At 46.0% G+C, this 13,825-nt stretch overlaps 1 protein-coding gene and 1 long non-coding RNA gene across 2 annotated transcripts in view; both read right to left on the bottom strand.

Annotated features, from left to right (window-relative positions):
• The window catches only part of LOC140389073 (uncharacterized), a 104,420-nt gene that overhangs the window by 19,367 nt on the left and 71,228 nt on the right, over positions 1–13,825 (bottom strand). The gene's annotated exons all lie outside the window — the stretch shown is intronic.
• On the bottom strand, positions 2,717–7,867 carry LOC140390161 (uncharacterized). Its single transcript, XR_011934572.1, has 2 exons — positions 7,664–7,867; positions 2,717–5,787 (listed from the first exon to the last, which is right to left on the bottom strand). It is a non-coding gene; the product is annotated as an uncharacterized lncRNA (long non-coding RNA).

Below are 13,825 nucleotides of genomic sequence, written 5' to 3'. Positions count from 1 at the left end.
CAGACACGGACTCGCCCTCGACTCCACCCCCAAAATCTACACTCCGCCCCGGAACGCCCACAGACTGCAGCAGCAGAGACAGCGACTGTGACTCGGACGATAGCCACAGCACGCCTCCCTACTATCCCCATACAACCGGACCCACACCCAGCGACTCCGATTTCGACTCCAGTGATCCCTTCATGATCACTTTTCTAAACAAATCCCACCACCGACCACCGAACCACACGGACGACCCCAACTTTGTCCCCACACAACTTGACACAACTCATTGGCACCGCGACAACTCCTACAGACTCGTCCGCAACGACGAAAGCAACCCCAACTCACACCACGCAGCCCTTTCAGCCTTAATTCACTCCAGAGTTTGGCACCCGGGAGAAGGGGACGACCTTGAGTCTGACTCCCAAGCCGCCAACCCCTTTGCGACCCTGTTCGCAACAGAGAACTGAGGTGTCCACATGGTGTTTAAAGTAAACACTTGGGAGAAGTATTGTCCTTCCTGATGGAACCTGCAGGATGTTTTATGTTGTTCGTACGTTTGTTTTGTGTTGTTCGTCCTACAGTAAAAAAAATTCCAGACGCTTGTTCAGCGGTACCAACTTGTCTAGATACCTGGTCAACAGACCAGGTGCTTGTTCAGTGGAACTAGCTTGTCTGCAGACACTTCAGCAGATACCTGCTCACCAGATGCCCGATCGTAACTGCTCTTCTGATTCAAGGGTAGAATCACTATAGCAGCCCCACCACGATGACTACAATTTTGCCCGTTCTTGTCGGTTGCTCAGGTAGTGGAGAAACGGCGTGAGACCCGCCCTGCCTGGGGACCCCCCCGTTGGTCAAACACGCTCGGGTAGGGGAGATACGGCATTGGTATTCGTCCTACCCGGGGACTCCATCCAAATCTTACCCGTCGTGGCCCATACGCACCTCATTTAACATTCTTTCATTTCAAAAAGTTTTTATTTGTTTAGGCGACCTTTAGGTTGCTGCCATATGCTATTTACATCCTGGAACATTTGGCTGGTAAATCAGCACTGGTCCGTCATTGGGAAGTGTGCCGTGTCCTAAAATTTGTTTTTGGAAAAAAATGAGGGAGTCACACATAGTGACCAATTATAAGGGTATAATTGGCCCCAAAAAGGACAGACACACGAACACACCGGATATTAAACCAAGGTAGTTACAGATACTATGCTTGTTTTCACAGAACTCCAGAGGCTCCAGGACCGGAGAAAACAAAAGAACACAAGAAGGAAAAGGAAAGAGGACAGCCAGGACAGCCATGAGGACTTCTTTCATCGTGCTGAACATCTTTTTCATGAACATTTGGTTGCACGGGAACGCGGACCCCATTACTTCAAACCTCCCTGCCGTTAATGTTTCACTGCCCCGCAGTACCAAAGACCAGTCACCAGCGACACTGCATCTTCTTGGTGTGCCAGGTTCATAACCTGGTACTCCCTGTCCTACGTGATTGAAGCACTGTTAGCGTTGGCGATACTCTGCTGTGTAGTGCAGACTATGCACCTCCGCAAATGGAGAAGGAGAGCGTACCGCGCTCGAACCCCGGTATATCGGATCCGATCCCCTATATTCGGTTATGACCAGACCCCAGACCCCCGCGACCTATAACACAATAATAAAGAACATGCACTTGCGTTTACTGCAAATAAAAGATGTACAAAACTTTTCATGAACAAAAAAAAAATGTATGATCCTGAGCTTGACTGCCAAGCCAGGAAAGAGTATATTAAGTGTTGTGATTGTTGTTGTATGTTTTAGGAAGATAGGATAATCCAATGTTTAGTGAGTATAGTGTATTTAGGTAAAATTAGAGGTTCCAAGTTTTTTAATTTTGTAAATGCATGCCCCTGCCTGACATAGCGCCCTTAGAATTGTTTAGGTAAAAAAAAATTGTGCATAGCTAGGGTCAGAGCAGTGGCCATGTAGGAGGTGTCCCCCCGGTCAGGGAATGGAAATAACAAATTTATGTGATCCTTCACGCTTCGCGTTAGGATCACAAGGAGGGGACGTAGCCACCTAAAATGGCTGATTCCCGATTAATTTGGCCAAACCCCGATGTAAAATGGCGATCTGAAAAGGCTGATGGGAAAATCAGCTAACAGGACCCAAACGGACAGCTGCAGACCGAACAGTTTATTCGGCTCGGGGGAAGTCGGCCCAGACCGATACCTGCAACCATTAGCAGCACATCAACCCAGCCATCTGCATTTTAATCGGCTATCCCCGGGAACAATTGCTACAAATTAGCAATTGAAAGCCGATCCAGACCTCTCGGCGCCAGCAGTGGCCGAGACAAAGAAAGGTGAACGACCACCCCCGATCAAGGAATTGCCCCATTATTGGAGCATATCGAACCCAGTGATTGGGACCAAGTCCAATCACTTGGGACCAGGGTCAAGGTCCGCCCCGAGAGGCGGGAAGCCCCTGGGAACTATAAAGATAGGGGCCAAGTTCAGATCGACCCTTCTTCTCCTACTCGCAACCTTCGAGACCCTTCGACGAAAGAACAAGTAAGTCTTACACCAGCGATCGCGACCAGATAGGTGTTCCAGACTATCGACCCGTACCAGCCTTTTTGAATCCCGCAGGCCAGACCCAATTCGATAAGCCATTTGTTTCCCTGACCTGGTGGGCCATCCCCAAAGTTAGGTATTGGCCTTTAGTGGTAGATAATAGTCTAGAGGTAGGATTATTGTATAAGTATTTATTGCTGTATATAATAAATGATCGTTGATTTAACATTTACTAAGCGGTATGCTGCATTATTAATCATTACTTGAGCTTGAACCACGTGGCGGTATCAGAAAGATACCTGGCGACTCGTGAGCAAAGGTGACAGAATTAGAGCTAATAAAACTAAGGCTAATAAGAGCAACACCATCACAAAGGAGAAAGTGCAAGAGAAACTCAGAGGTCTAAAAATTGATAAATCTCCGGGCCCAGATGGGCTACATCCTAGAGTTCTAAAGGAGATAGCTGAAGAAATAGTGGAGGCGTTAGTTATGATCTTTCAAAAGTCACTGTGGCAGCACGGTAGCCTTGTGGATAGCACAATTGATTCACAGCTCCAGGGTCCCAGGTTCGATTCCGGCTTGGGTCACTGTCTGTGCGGAGTCTGCACATCCTCCCCGTGTCTGCGTGGGTTTCCTCCGGGTGCTCCGGTTTCCTCCCACAGTCCAAAGATGTGCAGGTTAGGTGGATTGGCCATGATAAATTGCCCTTAGTGTCCAAAGTTGCCCTTAGTGTTGGGTGGGGTTACTGGATAATGGGATAGGATGGCGGTGTTGACCTTGGGTAGGGTGCTCTTTCCAAGAGCCGGTGCAGACTTGATGGGCCGAATGGCCTCCTTCTGCACTGTAAATTCTATGATCTATGAGTCAGGGAAAGTCCCAGAGGATTGGAAAATCACTGTTGTAACCCCCCTGTTCAAGAAGGGAACAAGGAAAAAGATGGAAAATTATAGGCCAATTAGCCTAACCTCGGTTGTTGGCAAGATTCTAGAATCCATTGTTAAGGATGAGATTTCTAAATTCTTGGAAGTGCAGGGTCGGATTAGGACAAGTCAGCATGGATTTAGTAAGGGGAGGCCGTGCCTGACAAACCTGTTCGAGTTCTTTGAAGAGATAACAAATAGGTTAGACCAAGGAGAGCCAATGGCTGTTATCTATCTTGACTTCCAAAAGGCCTTTGATAAGGTGCCTCACGGGAGACTGCTGAATAAAGTAAGGGCCCTTGGTATTCGAGGCAAGGTACGAACATGAATTGACGATTGGCTGTCAGGCAGAAGGCAGAGAGTTGGGATAAAAGGTTCTTTTTCGGAATGGCAACCAGTGACGATGGTGTCCTGCAGGGTTCAGTGTTGGGGCCACAGCTGTTCTCTTTATTTATTAACGTTCTAGATGACGGGACTGGGGGCATTCTGGCTAAGTTTGCCGATGATACAAAGATAGGTGGAGGGGCAGGTAGTATGGAGGAGGTGGGGAGGCTGCAGAAAGATTTAGACAGTTTAGGAGAGTGGTCCAAGAAATGGCTGATGAAATTCAACGTGGGCAAGTGCGAGGTCTTGCACTTTGGAAAAAAGAATAGAGGCATGGACTATTTTCTAAACGGTGACAAAATTCATAATGCTGAAGTGCAAAAGGACTTGGGAGTCCTAGTCCAGGATTCTCTAAAGGTAAACTTGCAGGTTGAGTCCGTAATTAAGAAAGCAAATGCAATGTTGTCATTTATCTCAAGAGGCTTGGAATATAAAAGCAGGGATGTACTTCTGAAGCTTTATAAAGCATTAGTTAGGCCCCATTTAGAATACTGTGAGCAATTTTGGGCCCCACACCTCAGGAAGGACATACTGGCACTGGAGCGGGTCCAGCGGAGATTCATACGCATGATCCCAGGAATGGTAGGCCTAACATACGATGAATGTCTGAGGATTCTGGGATTATATTCATTGGAGTTTAGGAGGTTGAGGGGAGATCTAATAGAAACTTACAAGATAATGAATGGCTTAGATAGGTTGGACGTAGGGAAGTTGTTTCCATTAGCAGGGGAGACTAGGACCCGGGGGCACAGCCTTAGAATAAAAGGGAGTCACTTTAGAACAGAGATGAGGAGAAATTTCTTCAGCCAGAGAGTGGTGGGTCTGTGGAATTCATTGCCACAGAGGGCGGTGGAGGCCGGGACGTTGAGTGTCTTTAAGACAGAAGTTGATAAATTCTTGATTTCTCGAGGATTTGGGGCTATGGAGAGAGAGCGGGTAAATGGAGTTGAAATCAGCCATGATTGAATGGTGGAGTGAACTCGATGGGCCGAATGGCCTTACTTCCGCTCCTATGTCTTATGGTCTTATATGCAGATTTACAAAATAGTTATCCCATCCCACAATGGGCAGGATTTAGTTTGCGACATCTCGGGAGATCGCGTTAGGAAACGGAATCTCCCGGCATCCACCAGCCATACTGCCTTTCGAGCTCAACATGGCCAGTAGATCGTGCTGATAGTTCCAAGTCAGGATGATGTGTGGCTTGTCGGGGAATTTGCAGGTTCGATCCCGGCCCGGGTCACTATGCGTGTGGAGTTTGCATATTCTCCCCGTGCCTGCGTGGGTCTCACTCCCACAACCCAAATATGTGCAGGGTAGGTGAAATGGCCATGTTAAATTGTCCCTTCATTGAAAAAAAAAGAATTGGATACTCTAAATTTTAAAAAAAACATGACTGACTGCCTGACAGATGGTAGATAGCTTTCAGAAGTTGGGAGGTGAATTACCTACCACAGATTCAAAGCCTCTGACCAGTTCTTGTAGCTACAGTATTTATTTGGCTCGTCAAGTTCAGTTTCTAGTCAATGGTAACCCCCAGGATGTTGGTGGTGGGGATTCAACAATCTGACAACCAACGGATCAGATCTAAGCTCTGAAGTTCTGCCACATCTCGTTGTCGATGGTGGTTGGCAATTCAGTAATTAACTGGAGGATGTGGCTAGACAAATGTCCCCATCCACAATGATGGAGGAGATCAGCACATCGAGAAGAATTCACAACAATCTTCAGCCAGGAGTGCTAAGAAGATTATCCAACTCGGCCTCCTCCCGAGGTGCCCAGTATCACAGCTGCGGTGCAGAAGATTGCCACCAACAGAAGGTTTCCTTGCCCATGTTTAACCTGATGCCATGGAACTTCATAGGTTCAGAATCAATGTTGAGGACTGTCAGCATAACTCCCTCTGAATGTATTCCACTGCAACCTCCTGTAGGTCTGTCCTGCTGGTGGGATGGAACATTCACAGTCAGGGTGATGGTGGTTCCTGGGACATTGTAAACAGGTATTATTCAGTGTGTGTGACTATGTGAGGCAGTAGCTTGACTAGTCTGTGGGACAGCTCTCCAATTTTAGCACAAGCCCCCAGATGTTGATAAGGAGGACTTTGCAGGGTCGACAGGGCTGGGTTTGCCAGTGCCGTTTCCAGTGCATAGGTTGATGTCTAGTCTGATTTCATTGTGCTGTGAATAGTCGTTGGATACAACTGAGTGGTTGCTGCATTCATTTCAGAGGATATTTAAGAGTCATACATATTACTGTGGGTCTGAAGTCACATGTAGGTCAGACCAGGTAAGGATGGCACATTTCTTTCCCGAAAAGTCATTCATGAACCAGATGGGTTTCTATGACAATTAACAATGATTTGATGGACACGATTACTTAGACTGGCTTTTAAATCCAGATTATAAATTGAATTTAAATTCCACCAACTGCTGTGAGGTGATCTGAATCCACGTCCCCAGAGTATTAACCTGAATCCCTGGTATTATTAGTCCAGTAAATGTGCCGCTGCCACCTCCTAGTTAGAGACTGTTCCATTGCCTATGGAGCTCGAGGACCCAGGTTCGATCCCAGCCTAAGTTCACTGTCTGTGTAGAGTTTGCACATTCTCCCCATGTCTGCATTGGTTTCACCCCCACAACCCAAAAGGGCTGTTTAGTACAGGACTAAATCGCTGGCTTTGAAAGCAGACCAAGGCAGGTCAGCAGCACTGTTCAATTCCCGTAACAGCCTCCCAAACAGGCGCCGGAATGTGGCGACTAGGGTCTTTTCACAGTAACCACATTTGAAGCCTACTTGTGACAATAAGTGATTTTTATTTTATTTATTTTATTATGTGCAGGTTAGGTGGATTGGCCATGCAAAATTAGTCCTTAATTGGAAAAAATTAATTGGGTATTCTAAATTTTTTTTTTTTAAGTTAGACACTGTTCCACAGTGAGTGTCAGTCTGCTATTCCCCTGTGTGGGGCATCAGATAAAAGTCTGTTCTTTTTCCTCACTTGACTATCACATACACACTGTTTCCAGCAGGGATACTAGATACTGACCTGGAGCAGACAAAGTGGCTGCTTTTCTTTCCTCCGCCCAGACCCCCATCTTCCCAGGGACCGTGAAGACAATGGAAAAGACAATTGGGCAGAGTGTAAAACAGGCTATCAATTTTCCATGAGCTCGAATTGTGCTGGTGAAGACCGGTTTTACCCTGAGAGTTTGTTTTTAATATAAAAAAAGCTCAAGAGAAACGTGAATTAAATGGATATTGTGAAATCTCTCCATATGTTTTCCAAAATTATTTGGAGAAAACACACTGGGCAGGAAGTGCTGGAAGCTAAGGAAAATATTTCTTCAAGTTAACTGATTGAAGGGTTCTGATTTATCCTGGGAAATTACATAAACTGCACATCCCAAATTCAGCTCTTAGACACAACACTTGGCGAAACTATCAAATCCAATCCTACGGTTTTGTGAAAGACCAAGGCCGTCAGGTAAAATCTTTAAAGAAGACATTAAGACATTTCAATAAATGTGTCTCTGCCCCTCCCAGATAATACCACCCACCTTCTCAGTAATGGCCCATCAACAAAACTCAGCCTGTAAATCAGAAGGGAAATGCTTCCAATAAACACCCTCAATATCCAACACAGCCAATCAAACAGCTCAGCACAAAGCACCGAGTAAACATGTCTCTGAGCTGGATCTTGTCACACAGCATAAGGGGCATTTCCACACCTGATTGCCCACAGGATAGTCAGACTGCCTGAACATTAGTGTGGATATTGTGCAATGTAATTCTTCTAAATTCTGCTCCTTCACTCACCATCTCCTGACTTGGTTTGGAGTCCCTACAGGAAGTGAAGCAGCTGTGGTAGAGGAAGAGGAGAGAATGGGCAGAGTGGGTGGGCTCTCTGATTGACGTCTCTCACAGACAATCCAAATATTTCTGCAGGAACAGGAGTTTCCTGAAGTTTGGGAAACTGACCGGGGAAACGGAGGCGACTTTGAGCAGCAGCTCAGGTGGGGATTTAAACTTGTTATTGTCCAATCTGAATAACACCTCACTTGTCATCGCTTCTCGGCCTTTTGGCTAAGATGAGCATGAGGTCAGGAGTAATGCCTGGATTTGGTATGTCTCTCTTGTGGGGACCATGCATTGGATACAATTTGAATTGTTTTTTGGAGCAGGCAAGGAGCTGGATTAGAGGTTTGTCCCTGTCCACACTCTTGAGCTCTGGCTTTGTCACTCTGATAAAGTCATTTTTAAAAACTCACTTGTTGCAGCTGCTGTCTCAGTTCCCCCCTGGTAAATGTTGGACAGAGATTTCTAGTGTGGGAATAACATTCTTCATCCTCGGAGGCTTTCAAACCGAATCTATCTCACTCCTCCCCACTCACCTCCCACAGCATTATAAAAGCACAGTAAGAAGTCTTACACCAGGTTAAAGTCCAACATGTTTGTTTCAAACACTAGCTTTCGGAGCACTGCTCCTTCCTCGGGTGAAGCAGTTTTTTTTGGAGCAGTGCTCCGAAAGCTAGTGTTTGAAACAAACATGTTGGACTTTAACCTGGTGTTGTAAGACTTCTTACTGTGCTCACCCCAGTCCAATGCCGGCATCTCCACATCATAGCATTATAAAAATGAGAAATGGAGAGAAACTTCACCATAAATGGAAAAAAAACAAGCCTTGTCCAATATTATTGAGGTAAAATGTAATTATGACTATATTAAACTATTTTTATCTATATCTTCTGTTTCTTTGACACAAAAACTATTATCTGTGGGCCTGTAGTTTGCTGAAATAATTTCTGGCCACAGCATGTACAACACCATAGTGTTATGCATATGACTGACTGTTGGTGCCTGAACACCCAAAAACCCTGGGTGTAATTTGGAGAGTCGCCTCAAACGGGCACAATCGGCAGAACCTCACCACTCCTTATTCCCATCTGGGGCCGTGGTCATTTCTGTGGTTGGTACCAGCTTCCTGTGATATGTAATAAACCCATGTTAAAGATCATGAGTGGTCAATTTATGTTTCACATAAATTTCATTTTAAATTCCTGATCCAAGTTCAGCCGGATTCCGCCGATCGACATAACTAGGGTAAGCTCTCCATCACAACCGGGGCTCTTTGTTGCACATTTGTTAAGACATTTTACTGAAGCAATTTTTTTTAAATTGTCTTGGACATATTGAAGCAGTTTTATTTAAAGGTGATACATTGTGATCTGATTGAATTGATGATCAATGCAGTGTGTAAACATCTACAGGATAACTTTTTCACTCATTTTATAACATGTTTGTGTTTAAGTAAATGGTGGGTGGGGTTGACACGGAGAGCCCAGAGTCTGAGGAATTATTTGTGTGGCCCTGACAACAACTTTAATCCATGATCATGGAATAATCGATCTGGATTTGGATTTGAAAGCCACAATCTTGTTCTCTGAGTCAGAGGGTTGTGGGTCAAAGTCCCACTCTAGGACTTGAGCACAAGAAATCCTGACTGACACTCCAGTGCCATACTGAGGGGTAGAAGTGATTACAGAGTTAGGGAGGGTAGAGGCTATGGAGGGATTTGAAAACAACTTCAAAAACGTCATTAAAACAAACACTGAGCTTTCCCGAGAAGAGTGCGTTATTCCTTCAGTTTTATTCTGACAGACTATTAGAACTGAGTCTAAAAATGGGCAGCACGGTGGCGTAGTGGTTCGCACTGCTGCTTCACGGCACTGAGGATCAAGGTTTGATCCGGGCCCTGGGTCACTGTCCGTGTGGAGTTTGCACATTCTCCCTATGTTTGCATGGGGCTCACCCAAAAAGATGTGCAAGGTAGGTGAATTGGCCCCGCTAAGTTGCCCCTTAATTGGAAAATAATAATTGGGTATGCTGAATTTTTTTAAAAAAAAGAACTGTGCCTAAAAAAATAGAACTTTCATGAGTAGATGAATGCAGAATGGTTAATCAGCAGTACTGATTGAAGATAATCACTTACGATGTCCATTCCAGCTGATACCTGAGACATTAACACCTTTCACAGCTTCAGGAACCCAGATACAAAGACAACACTGACACCTGCAGCTCCAACTAGTTACCATTTAAATCAAGTGAAACTTTCAGGCTGCCAGTTTACAGGGGAAAAGCATTCTGTACACAGCCTTGGGACTTCACCCCTTGGAAAATTAATTTAATAGAACAGAAATTTGTCAGCCGTAGCTTAGTTAGCACTCACGTCTCTGAGTCAGACTGTTGTGGATTCAAGTCTCTCTCCAGCGATCACAGGTTGATACTGCAGTACTGTGGGAGTGCTGCACTGTCAGAGGTACCACCTTTAAGATACCACAGAGGTACCATCTGGGTCTTTCCTCCCAGGTGAATATAAAAGATGCCATTATACTATATTGTATAACACCAGGGTAGTTAGCGCTGATGTCCTGGTCAATGTGGATCTGCCATAAACATCACAAAACGTATTATCTGGTCATTATCACATTAATGTTTGTGGGAGCTTTCTGTGCACTGATTGACAGCCATGTTTTCTACAAGTTGCACACTCGATGGGCTGAATGGCCTCCTTCTGCACTGTAAATTCTATGATTACAACAATGACCACACTTCAAAAAGTACTTTATTGGCTGCAAAGTGCTTTCAAATGCTTAGTTTGTGAACGCTGATATAAAAATACAAGTCTTTCTTTCTTAGGGAAACGTTGTGCTCACTGTGAACTGGGAATTCTGAACCCATTGATGGAGAATGTATACCAGCCACAGTGACCAATATATTGCCTACAGGACTGTAGGCTCCTGACTATTTTAGCGATTAGGAATACATCTTTCTGACTGAAGAGATGGGTTAGGTCAATTAAAATAGTGAATTTATTGTGAATTATAAATCTATGCAAAAGATTGATAAATTGCAGACAAACAATTACACAATACTCAGCTTACACCAAACTCTGAATCAACCAAAATAACAAAGCATTTGAAAATGACTCAAAACTTTCCTAAAACATCAAATGAATCTTGGTGAACCTATCTCACTGTTGGTACATTGAGTTATGAGGGGCTGGAGGGAACTCTGGTCTGTAGAGACTCACCCCACTCCCTCACCATACTCAACATAGTCGTCCTCCCAGACGGCAGAGTACAAACATTACCCATGGTATTTGTCAAACACCTGTCAACTGAAGAGGATCAATCTATAATTCACATCACCAAGTAAAGCAGGATCTGATTTTACCCCACACCCACTCCCGAGAGCTGGCTCACTTTACTGACACACACTCACATCAGGGGAAACTCAGAATAATAGACGGACATTTCTTTAAAACGGCAACAACTGTGTGAACTCATAACAAAGAGTTTCTCTCCTACATGAGTGCATTGATGGACCAGGAGATACAATGACTGTGTGAAAACCTCATCACACACTTCACATTTGAATAGCTTATCCCCTGTGTGAATGCGTTGGTGATTCAGCCCTTCGGAAGTGAAATAAATGTGAGACTGTTTTCTCACACACCTCATATGTGAAAAGTTTCTCTCCTGTGTCACAATACCCTGTGCTAGTGCACGGTCAATTCCAGCCCCACTTGACCCGGAGTCACAACATAAATTTAAAATACCTGAGGTTTTTGGTTGAGCCCAATAAACTCCAGTCACCTAGGGCGTAATTCTCCGGAAACGGCGCGATGTCCGCCGACTGGTGCCCAAAACGGCACAAGTCAACCGGGCATCGCGCCGCCCCAAAGGTGCGGAATGCTCCGCATCTTTGGGGGCCGAGCCCCAACCTTAAGGGGCAAGGCCGGCGCCGGATGAATTTCCGCCCCGCCAGATGGCGGAAAAGGCCTTTGGTGCCCCGCCAGCTGGCGCGGAAATGACATCTCCGGGCGGCGCATGCGTGGGAGCATCAGCGGCCGCTGATGGCATTCCCGCGGAAGCGCAGTGGAGGGAGTCTCTTCCGCCTCCGCCATGGTGGAGACCGTGGCGGAGGCGGAAGGGAAAGAGTGCCCCCACGGCGCAGGCCCGCCCGCGGATTGGTGGGCCCCGATTGCGGGCCAGGCCACCGTGGGGGCACCCCCCGGGGCCCCCAGGACCCCGGAGCCCGCCCGCGCCACCTTGTCCCGCCGGTAAGGTAGGTGGTTTAATCTACGCCGGCGGGACAGGCATTTTAGCAGCGGGACTTCGGCCCATCCAGGCTGGAGAATCGCGGGGGTGGGCCGCCAACCGGCGCGGCGCGATTCCCGCCCCCGCCGAATATCCGGTGGTGGAGAATTCGGCAACCGGCAGGGGCGGGATTCACGCCAGACCCCCCCGGCGATTCTCCAACCCGGCAGGGTGGTCGGAGAATCTCGCCCCAGGTTTGTAACATGTCATAATAAAATCTTTATCGTCACAAGTAGGCTTGTAACATATAATAATAATCTTTATTGTCACAAGTAGATTTACATTAACACTGCAATGAAGTTACTGTGAAAATCCACTCATCGCCACACTACAGCACCAGTTCGGGTATACTGAGGGAGAATTCAGAATGTCAAATTCACCGAACAAGCATGTCTTTCGGGAATTGTGCGAGGAAACCGGAGACCCAGAGGAAACCCGCGCAGACATGGGGAGAACGTGCGGACTCCGCATAGACAGTGACCCAAGCGGGGAATCGAACCTGGGTCCCTGGCACTGTGGAGCAAAAGTATTAATAACTGTGCTGAAGTATTTTATTATGCACAGTATTATAACTAAACAGACAGAAAATGTAACCAATTGTCTAATATCCCTTTCCCAACCCCCCTCCCCACCTTCCCAACTACTCTCACTTTCTACACGCGCATTGACACACAACACAGATCAAAAGGGAAATAAAATATGAATAAAACTAAAAGGATAAAGATCCTTGATGCACTGAGATGACTTCTAGTTTATATCTTTTTGAAGTTCAGCTTTCGTTTTGACAGTTCTTCCTTCCAGGCTTGTGATAGTTTCTATTCAGCTCCATTCCAAGTTGACAGCAAAGGATGTGTCGGGCATTCACTGCTTTCAGAATAATAAAGCCATTCCTTCACGTAAGCAAGCAGGAGAGAGAGAGAGTGTTCCCATCACTTTCAATGTCTAAACACTTCTGCCCAGTTCTCCAAGAAAGCATTACGCAGGAACTAATCACTGACCGTTGTCAGGCAGAATAATGGCGATGAATCATTGAAGTTCTCACCACACTTGGAGCCCACTCACACTTCTTCCCAGCCTCGCACTGACTGATCACCCACAACCGAAACTTCAAAAAGGCTGATTCTGATGGAAGGTTCCACACCAGTGACCAGTTTCAGATCTGATGATGTGTCAAAGCTCCCCTGACCCGAAGGATTTCCAGATGATGGTTTCACTGCCCAACCTTCACTGTGTTGAGCAAATTCATGAAGGGACTGGATGTCTTCTCACAGTTGTTCCTTGGGTGATGGTCAGAATCTATCTGTGGTGTTGATCCTCTCTGTATTCTCTGGTGTACTATGGTGTAATCCTTCTGTAAAACAAGAAAAGGAAACATGATTTCCTCCAACTTCCTCTCCTCCTTTGCTGAAGGGCTGATTCCTCAGTTGGAGACTGTTCCACAGGGAGTGTCAGTCTGCTATTCCATTGTGTGGGGATCAGATAAAAGTCTTCCCAGTCCCGAAGGAGGAGGCCGGGTTTGTTTATCCATATTATTTCTGGCTGAAGATCCTTTAACATTGTGTCCGACACTCCTTTGCTGGGCTCCAACATGGTTGAAACTGGAGGTGATCATGTTGGCACAATTCTGAACAGGATTTGGGAGGCCGACAGGGTGTTGATCTGACCTGCTGGTTGTGCAGCTGTTTAATCTGCTTATTACCTGCTGCTCTTGGTGTTATTCTTCCTGTTGCCTCTGTATTACTGTAGAATGAGAGGGGAGGAGGAAGAGAAGGAGAGATCAGAGTAGACAAAAAGAGAGATGGCTCATAAGAAATAGGAG

This window comes from Scyliorhinus torazame, chromosome 14 (assembly GCF_047496885.1).
Source record: "Scyliorhinus torazame isolate Kashiwa2021f chromosome 14, sScyTor2.1, whole genome shotgun sequence".
NCBI lineage: Eukaryota > Metazoa > Chordata > Chondrichthyes > Carcharhiniformes > Scyliorhinidae > Scyliorhinus > Scyliorhinus torazame.
The sequence above is the reverse complement of the archived record's forward strand: the minus strand, read 5'-3'. Positions and strand labels throughout refer to the sequence as shown.